We start from the raw sequence: 8,573 nt of genomic DNA, 5'->3' as shown, positions 1-8,573 counted from the left end.
CAAATACCATTAGGAGCACTAGGAAGAGCCAGAGGAACCTGAATTTTTCCCACACTATCTGTCTCCTGTATTACTGTCAGGATAAAGTGAAAGTTTCAGCAAATTTATTATATTATAAAAAAGTTATTTCTATAAAAGTTACCGACTACAGCTTTAAATGTTTCTTCAAACAATTGGTAAAACCATGCCAGTGTTATATAACTGATATAGCTATAGCTAATGTTTTTTGCATTACTGCCTACATGTGAAGAATGAATCTCTAACACAGACTAATAAAGTTACAGAATAAAGGCATTACAGTGAGCACATGAAGACAACAAGCGGGCAAACTTTAAGGGCCCCACAAGGGCTAAATGTGGACTGTCGTATAAGTGTGCACTATACGAGAGCCGTATGTGCTCAATAACATGGCTCCCACATGGGCATACATGGGCCTCTACTGGGTTACATGTGGGGAAAGTGAAAGTTTTTGACAAGTGGCAATCTCCGTGGCCGGCAAAAGAAGCCAACATGGAAGTGACAAAAACTGCAGTTCCTCAAACGGCCACTTAAGGCTGGCTCCAGAAGTGGGTCAATCTCCATAGGGCCCCATATCAAAACATGTTTACAGCCTGGTACAAAAAATTATATTGGTCTCTATAGCTAATTTCCCCATTCATGCCCACTGTAACACCACTGGGGTACATTTTATATAACTGACTCGTTTTAATTACATTAAGGATTAAAGTTATGCATAATTAAGAGCATAACTGCTTTGAGTGACAGGTGGGTGTCATCACAGTCAGCTCTTATCAGTAACCAGGCTTGATTTGGTCCACCCCAGCTCCACCCCTTTTTTCCATTTGTGGATTAGCCAGGAGGTGGCCGAGTCAGGACTGCCAAGATGGTGACGGCCAGAGTTGACCGGCTCTTCAGAAACCTATGAGTGACATCACAGAGACTATCCATTTTTTATTAGGCAATCTATGGTTTTCGAGGGTCCCTTTTAATAATCATTGCTTTAAAGGACCATTGTGTATGATGTAGTGGCATCTGGCAGTGTGACTGCAGATTGCAACTCCCTTGCTTCACCCTCCCCTTTCAAGCACAGAGTAGAACTAAAGTGGCTGCTAAATGCCTGAAAAAAGAGAACCCTTCTATCTAGAGCCAGTGTGTGGCTACTGTAGAAACAAAGCGGTTCAACATGGCGGACTCAATGGAAGGGGACCCACAGTCCCTGTAGATATAAAAGCTCAATCTAAGGTCATAAAAACACAGCTATTCTTATTTTCAGCTCATTATACATTAATAAAAACATCTGCCAGTAGATCCTCTTTTGTGTTACACATTGGACCTTTAATGTGGGCCAATTTCACTAAGACATATGTAAGTTACTGCTATAGAGATCAAGAAGGGAGCCCTGGACCCTCTTTACTAGTGTTGCTTAACAGCTTGAATAATGGGTGTGATTATTGACAATGTCTTCAGATTGACTGGCTTTTAGTTTGCCCTTTAAATTGATGGAAAACCAACCACCACACCCTCACATTCTTTATTTAGAGTTCATGTTTGCCAGACATTTTTTTTTTTCAGACCGCTTGTCTACTGCTGCCTCCTGTTTGGCTAAAACAACTGTTAATGTGTATTTCCCTCTTTGTCTCTCACTCTCTTATCTTGTTAAAGGCCCTGGGTTCCCCCACAAAGGTGTTTTCACTTACTGTACTGTGTGGGCGTGCACAGACTATGCTTGATTAACATCTCTCTGACCCTCCTATTAGTTTAGTTTAGCTTGCACCTGTTCAGGTGACAGACTTACACCTTCATCATTCTCGTTGGTTCAAGTAGGTCTGTTCACCTCATGTAAAACCTGAGCAGAGGAATCAGCAAGAATGCATGAAAACAAAAGGGAGAGCTAATGCTATTAGAGCGATGCTCTTTGCAGTGGAATCAATGTACAGCTATATACTTGATGCCATTTAAGACAAGAAGAAAACTAAGATGAGAGCAGCAATGTGACTGCGTGAATTATGTCGCTATGGTGAAGTGGAGCCACCATTTGTGTTTATTAACCCTTTACCATGAGCTGACATAAGGACAAAACGTGACAGTTTTCCTACAATTCCTAAAATGGACACACTTAGATGCAATGACCATTAAAGGCGAATGTTTTCACCTGCTGTCCGACTAATAATAATTGTGTGCAACTTTTATTTAGATGGAATATAAAAATAGGTGCCTGTCGCATGTGTGTACTGAAAATAATAAAAATACCTCAATTTTTACTGCTTATTCAGGGCATTTTCTACCATTTTTGGAAAAACCCATAGTCCCATGTGCAAAGACTAAATATAGTATGATAAGAAAAACCTATTTTTCAGCCAAACGATTTGACTGAGTATAAAAATTTCTTCAGATTTGTTTGTTGTTGTTTGGAAGTTCAACATTTCAGTTGCAGGGATAAATGGATTAAAATAAAACAAACTGTCAACTGTCAAACCAAACTCCATTCTAAAAACAGGTGTTTTATGGTGGGTTCAACCATCACAAAGACTTTATTGATTCACTTCAATCAGCACATATGTCATTTACTAAAATCATTAATGAACCTGTGATTGTTTGCCACAGACGGACACATACTGACTGCCCGGGTAAAACAGTTTACCCTTTTTATCCTCAGATGACCTAAAGCCACACATCTCTTCTTTTACTGTTCATGGTTCTTTGGGGAAGTAAAGACATTCGTGAACTGTGTTGTGTTTTTTATTATTATTTGATGCGTGAAATTTGATGTAGCAGTTTTTAGGCGTGTGCTACTAAACACTTTTATAGCTCTTGTTTCACTTAAAAGGGGGGAGTCATTCTGAAGACAAGAAAGTGACTTATGGCTGCTCTCATCTGTCCCTTGTTAATGCGGTCAGCAAAACTGTATTTTAAAAGGGTGAACAAAATATAATGAATATAAATAGGGGTAAAAATATACATGTATTTGACCTTGTTTTAAGAAAACAACAGTTAACATTTAAAATTATAGCGCTCAAAGCAGTCAACAAATCCACAAAGTCACAACAGACCTTTCTTTTAGCAGACATTTTAAACTGTCAAACATAAAGGTGTAACTAATAGCATTCTGTGACAGCAGAATTCTGTTCAGGTTTTTCAAGGTAGACTCTCATTTTAGTGCTGCAGCTCTTTATGCTGGTTCATTGGCATGGTTCTAAATGGAACAGAGCCATCATTAATATCATCAGTAACACCTGCTCTTTTCCTGCTGAGGCAAGTCATCACGTCTGCTTTGCAAAAGGTGTATTTAAATCTCATACAGGCAGCATGTCACTGCAAATCAGTAAAGTCAGCAGCTCTAATATTAGGTTGGATTAAAACCTGCGGGTCTAGATACTAAATGTATCATTACATAGACTTACACATTTTCTTGGAGACTTACCCTAAAGGCATTTATGTGATTAACACCAATATATATTTTCGAACCGTTCTTTTCGAGTACTTTCATCCAGAACTCAAATATTACACAGCAAAAAGCTTTCGCACCATGAATAAAGGCATCAACCAGTCACGTTGTATGGAACAGACATCATGTCATCAAAAATGGTAAAGGAAATTGTGACAAAAGTGACAATTACTCCCTCAACACAGACTGCTTAGTGGAATTTACCGACAGGGAACTGCAGCTGAGATGACCCCAATGAATGTGACCCTGTATCGGTGAGTCGCTCTGCAAGCTCCTGACATTTTTCTGCCAGTCCCTGTCTTGCTTTGTCCACAGTAAGTGTGCGCGGATTTATTTTTAGTTTTAATGAGTCACATCGCTGCCTGTATGAATAGGTTTGATGCAATATATAGACAGACGAGTACTTCATATTTTTATGTTGTTTAGTTCTCACCTCCCTGGTGTGTGAAGGCCTTAAACCTAACCATAACCCCAAGTTGCCTAAAACCTAACTTTAATCACTTTCCCTCTAATTTTTACTTTTTCTTGGGTGGATGACTTTTATCCCTAGTTGGACAAGCTTTCCCAACTTAACTGGTGGTAAGAAATATGTCCCCAAAAGTAGCCTAAGTCAGACACACAAATGATTCTTTCACGTAAAATTAACTCTTGAACATATGACCATAATAAAAAGGTTTCCCATACATTTATGAGCTGGGCGTGTGTGCCCACTGATGTTGGGAATAAAAGAGACTCCCAAGAAAAACAACAGCACCAGTCACTGTTCAAATGCCTAAAGTGAACAAAACTTCATCAGGAGTAGGTCAGGGTGGTTGAATGGGTCCACAGAGAGTGTGACTTTGACATGTGAGACCACCATTGATTTCACAGTCAACACTGGTCTCTTTTAACCCTGACCACAATCTTTTCCTAACCCTAACCAAGCCAGTTTTGTGTATAAACCTAACCAAACCTTAACCATAGTGGTGGCAGATCAGAAAATGTTCATATAATTGTGATTTGTTATGGTTTTGGAAGGAACTGACAAACTGTGTTGTCCTGCCAGGGAGGCCTTATCAGAAAATTATTCTGGGTTGTTTTTTAAAGACAATGACAAATTATGTATGATTTTGTTATTGATTAGTTTAGAGGACTTATTGGAATATAAAACAAGTACAGCTGTAGGAAAGCTCTTTAGTTTATAGTAGCTGGATTCACGGAGGAGACAGAGGAGAGCTTCAGTAAGTTCATTTCTATCCAACCTGAGGGGAAATTTGAAAAATGCAATAATGTGTGATGGAAAACACTGTAAATAAATCGTGACCCACATGAAGCATGTGACTTAAACATCCACAGAAGCTTCCGAACCACAGAGACCAAAAATAGTGGCAGATGAAAACACCAGATATGTGCAGAGCAATGATGAAGATGATGATGAAAAAAATGAAGATTTGTGCTAAATCTGGAGGGAAATGTGACTACAGGGTGGATCTAGTGAAATATTCATGGGGTGGCCAGAGGATGGCATGGATTTAGGCATCTCCAAACACATTCAACATTAAATTCTGTGGATGTCTTATCCAGCCAAGTCTCAATGCCAATACAGTTATCTTCAGGTATAACACTGTAATGCAATAAGTTATTTTTGCTGAAAAAAAGTAGTTAAAATGGATTACATTGAAAATTTTAAGTAACACAAACAAACAGCAAATTCTTGATGAAGCAACTTTTGAGACACTAACTTAGTTTTGTAGGTTAATGAAACCTGATGAAGTACTTAATACTAGATATTTTGTTATACAAATAAAAATTACACAATAAAGTCAGTGTCACTTAAAATGACTTGAGCGACATGAGCAAGAATGTTTACCTTACAAAATTGAATTAGTTTTACTTAAAATTTTTGATGTAATCAGTTTCAACATTTTTTTTAGTTAAATTAATCTCGTTTTATATATGTATTCAGGGAGAAACAGCTAGCCTGGCTCTGTTTCAAGTTCAAAAATACACCGCTGATAATAGTAACTAATAGTAACGAATAGAAATATCACCATACTATATAACCCATCACAGTTAAAAAATCAGTAGAGACCATGAGACTTGCCGTGGCAGCACAGTGTTTCTGTTCATGTATCTAATCCAAAGGTTTCACACTACACTCTCATTTGCCAGCCGGGAGGTGGGAGCTTTTCAACTTCACACATCTTCATACCCCATAATCACGTCTCACCAGGAAACTACAGTTGGTTTTATTTTCATCCCCTCTTCAGCACCCTCATTCAGGCACCACTGCCTTCTCCCATTCAGCTTACATGGTAATTGGTACCTTCCAGTGAGAAGGGAAAGAAAGAAAGAGGCACAACTCGAGGGATGTGGGACCTAAACGACAAAAGAAACCTCAAAGTGTCTTTGGATAACTCACAGTTTCCAAATAGCTTTTTGTAATATTGTACCCAGCAGCTGAGATTGCCTGTGTGTAGAAAATGTTTCATTTCCCTGGAACCCATGTTCCATCATTACATTTCAATTAGAAAAGATTCAAAGAACAGTTATGAAATTCTAAATAGTCTGGCAAAACAATGTTTGTGCCACTCTGACATTATGAACTGGCTGCCAGGGTAATATTCAGAGAAGAATGAGATTGTTTATTTGTTTTTATTGTTCCCTCTACAGATGTGCCTGAGATCTCATTTATTAAGGCATTTTCAACAGTTTACATTGGCCAGTAACAACCTCTTAACAAAACAAAATGGGAAAATTAAAGGCATAATAACTTTTGTATTTGTATCTTTATTAGTAAAGCTAATAATAACGTATATATAAGTAGATGAGGACAGTGAGAAGTAGGGGTGTCAGAAAATATTGATACACTTGAGTATCACAATATTTTCTTTTGTGATACTGTATCGATTCTCAAAAGCGCTGTATAGATTTTTTGTGTGTAAACCCCAATACGCTAGGTAGTTGTGAAAATGTAAAGGGAGGGGCTATGCTGTTTATTTATTTAAAATAGGTGTTATGCATATGGTGGCACGCCTGTTGAGCTTACTAATTCACTTAATTAATGAATTACACGTACTTTGTTACTGTACTTAAGTAGTTTTTACAGGTATCTGTACTTTACTGACAACTCTTTATTTTTACTCCTTGAATTACAAAACAGGCTTGTTACTCTAGTTTTAATGCATTTGAGGTGAATAATTGATCATTATTACATTTTGCAGCTTTTCATGCTTTCGCAACACCAAGGCTGGTGAATATCATGCATTACAGCCATAACATGTCAAAAAGAAAGGGAGACTCGACCCTATTTGAAGTTTCAGTAAGACTGTACTTTATCACTTTTACTTGAGTAAAGAAGTTGAAACAGTGCTTCTACTTTTACTGGAGTCTTTTGTTATTTGCACAGTATCTGTACTCCTACTTGAGTAAAGAATGTGCACTTTTACCAACTCTATCTTTACCTTGTCTCATGTGTTTACGGTGGTAATGTTGTAGACAGCAAAGCTGACACCCAGGAAATTAAAATAGGGTAAATGGAGTGCAGTTTGTCTGTGTTTTTAATCTCGAATACACTTGCCATGGTAATTGATTGATTGACTTTATTTTCCCTTAGGGGAAACTGGTTTGCAGTGTGGGCACAAACAAAAACCAAAAGAGACAAATGAAAAATGACTGGCGTACACATCAGAGAATCACAGAAGTTAGGAAAATAACATACTGGGACTCTACAATACAGTACCACTCTGCAGCACATATACAAGAACTGTCAGTTTGATAGGCAAATCACAGAAGTACATGTAATGAAATGTAATATTCTTGCATTCAGCCAATGGAGTCCCACACGTGTGCTGGAATGAGAATTACATTTGTATATAACTGCACTCAGGATGTGCTCATCTATTAAATGTCACAGGTGAATTTTGTTTCCAGTCCTGTTACAGTCCTGCTATAATCCAAAACATTACATAACCCTAGGTGTTAACAATTGTTGACAAGATGTGCTCATGGTCTGGTGCATCATGTTGAAATATCAACTCAGCAAAAATGACTCCCTCCTCCTCCCTCTCCAAGTATGAGTAATAATGAACTTGCTGTATACAGCAGCACTTTTTAAAAGTGTCTGACAATGTAAAGTTAGAAACCAGCAGAGTCCAAAGTCAAAACAGATCAAATATTAATCCATCAAATACATAAGAATAATATATTTGGGTAAAATAAGGAACATAATGTCAGAGGAAGGCTTTACAATATGAAAACCATTGACTATTAAATGGCCCTAAAAATTAAGTGTAGGCAATTTAAATGATGACACTGATTTTGTGAATTATACTCAGAATTAGGTAGCTCTTCAGGACAGCAAAGGTCTTTATCCTTGGTTGAGGCATTTGTTAATGAGAAAGACAGGGAGTTCCCCACCTGATGATATTCGTGCTCCATCCCAGAAAGGACTAACATTTAAAATATATTTATCCTGCAAGGTTTTGGATATTATAAATCAATAAAACACAGCAACAACAAGATTGATTCTACATCAGTATCCCTTGCTTTGCTTGGGGCCACTTTTGAAAAAATGACAGGAGGCCACAATTAACAAACATTAATAATATTTTATAGATTAAATTAAAAGTCATAATCTTCTCTTTTCTTGTAGTGCTACCAGACAGTAACACTGCACTGAAGCTAGCATGTTAGATTACTCTTGATGGCGCATGATATTGGCAACCTTGCATACAGAGACATTTGGCAAATTAAACACAGTGGTTTAGGATTAGTATGAGGTGACAAAATACATCTGGCCCCTATCCCTGGTCTAGAGTCATGCTAACAGTTCTGTGAGGCTGTACTCAGGCACAGTTGTGCTCGGAGCTAAATGCTAACATCAGCATGCTAACATTCAGTGTTAACATGACGTTTCTCAGGTAATAAATACCATGTCCATCATCTTAGTTGAGTGTTGTAGAGTGCTAGAATTTGCTACTTGATATGAAACACAAACTGCAGCTGAGGCTGAAGGGAATGTCATTGGTTTTGCAGGTATTTTGTCATAAACCCAAGTATTAGACACAATCTAATTTTGACATCAATCTGTGCTCAGCAAGTTGGCCTTCAGGACGACATAGCCTATATCGATCTAACATCGTTTTAA

This window comes from Morone saxatilis, unplaced genomic scaffold, assembly GCF_004916995.1.
Source record: "Morone saxatilis isolate NCDOM2014 unplaced genomic scaffold, NCSU_SB_2.0 Contig0, whole genome shotgun sequence".
Lineage (NCBI taxonomy): Eukaryota > Metazoa > Chordata > Actinopteri > Moronidae > Morone > Morone saxatilis.
The sequence above is the reverse complement of the archived record's forward strand: the minus strand, read 5'-3'. Positions refer to the sequence as shown.